The sequence below is a fragment of the Girardinichthys multiradiatus genome, chromosome 14 (genome assembly GCF_021462225.1).
Source record: "Girardinichthys multiradiatus isolate DD_20200921_A chromosome 14, DD_fGirMul_XY1, whole genome shotgun sequence".
In the NCBI taxonomy this organism is placed as follows: Eukaryota; Metazoa; Chordata; class Actinopteri; order Cyprinodontiformes; family Goodeidae; genus Girardinichthys; species Girardinichthys multiradiatus.
Window position 1 is genome coordinate 23,860,903 of NC_061807.1, and position 1,641 is coordinate 23,862,543.

General features: G+C 42.3%; 1 long non-coding RNA gene across 1 annotated transcript; it reads left to right on the top strand.

Moving 5' to 3' along the window:
• The first annotated feature begins 502 nt into the window (after positions 1-502).
• Positions 503-1,370, top strand: LOC124880121. Its single transcript, XR_007041239.1, has 3 exons — positions 503-773; positions 856-1,223; positions 1,303-1,370. It is a non-coding gene; the product is annotated as an uncharacterized LOC124880121 (long non-coding RNA).
• Positions 1,371-1,641: the final 271 nt, after the last annotated feature.

Consider the following 1,641-nt stretch of genomic DNA (forward strand, 5'->3'; position numbering starts at 1 on the left):
GTTCTGAATGGCTTGAAATGCAGAAAGTTGAAGATCTGTCCAGACCTATAAACAGGACATTACAATAGTCTAAACAGGATGACTTGAATGCATGAATAATGTCTTCTAGATCTGCTCAGGAAACCATGACACATATTTGAGAGATGTTTTTAAATCTGATGTGCGAATTGAAGCCTGAAGAAGTGTCAAATATAATTTATTGGTTTCTTACTGTAGATTTGGTTGCTGGGCAAAACGAAGAAACTGCATGACTGATTTTAGCATGCAGGTGGCTAGGAGCAATTATTAAGGTTTCTGTCTTATTGGTATTTAAGACGAGATCATTGTTGGCAAGCTAGTCACTGACCCGAGATAAGCATTGCATGAGGGTGGACAACCTATCCAGATAGAGGTTTAAAAGAAACATACAGCTGGATGTTTTCTTTTAAAATATCAGAAAATGCACAAATGATGCCAGCTAATGGAAGAATGTAAACTGAAAAAAAAATAATAGACCCAGAACTGACCCTTATGGGAGCTCACATGTCAGAGGAGCAGAGTCTGAGGTCAACTTGTCTGGCCTATCCTATTGGATAGATAAAAGAAGAAGACTGTCGGAGTCTGGGAGTTTTCATATATATTGTTTTTGCCTGCTGCTAACACTTACTCACCACTAAATGCAGCCAAGATCCCCTGGTGCTGAGGGTAGCAGGTGTTCCACATCTTCACTCATCTGGAGGAGTATAAAAAGGTGGAGCTGTCAGCACTCCAGTGCCTGAGTGTTTGCCTTTGTGGTAACGTCATCTGGCCAAGCTCTAAGTTCGGTGTTCATGCCAAAGTTCATAGTTATTTACCTCTTTGTGTGCTCCTTCCTAGGTGACTTCCAAGTCCAAGCCTCAAAGCTCCTGCAACCTTCAGCCTTGGCTCAAAGTCTCAGCTTTGAATCCTGCTTCAGTCAGAGCTTCAAATCCTTCAAGAAACTTACCTGGCTCAAGTACTAGCTGACGGCTCAAGCCTACCTCCTTCAGTAAGCTCACCCTGCTCACCCTCCTACTATTACCTTCACATGCAGCTTCCGGAAACCTCACCAGATAACACACAAAAATCAAACTGTCAAGACCTCACCTGAACGTTCCCTTGAGAATTCACCACCTCTTTGGACTGACTCGCAGACTCAGCAGCTTCATTACCGTTCTCCCAGGCTCCACATCGTTCTTCCTCAACCAAGCTCAACCCCAACTCCAGTAAGCTAATTAAAATCATTCTGCTACTGTCTTCATCTGTTCATCTGAGTAACGTACTCCCTTCATCTCTCCTGAACAGTTTGGTGTTTCCAGTCCCAGTTCCTGTTCCACTATTCATCCCTGTAAAAATAAACCCTTTTAAACTTTTCTCCTGCCTCCTGAGTGTCTCTCTGCATGTGGGTCAAAGCCATTAAGAAAACAATGACGACATTTAACAGAGCCAGAAATACCAGCGCAACCACTTTTTGTAATTTTCTGAGAAAAGGCAGTTTGGATATAGGATGAAAGTTACTGATTTTAGAACAGGGGTCACCTCAGCCATTTTGAAATAGGATGGAACTTAACTCTGTTTTAAGGAGGTGTTAATTGTTGACAATAACGATGGACCAATGCAGGTAAGGGACTAAACAAATAAGGA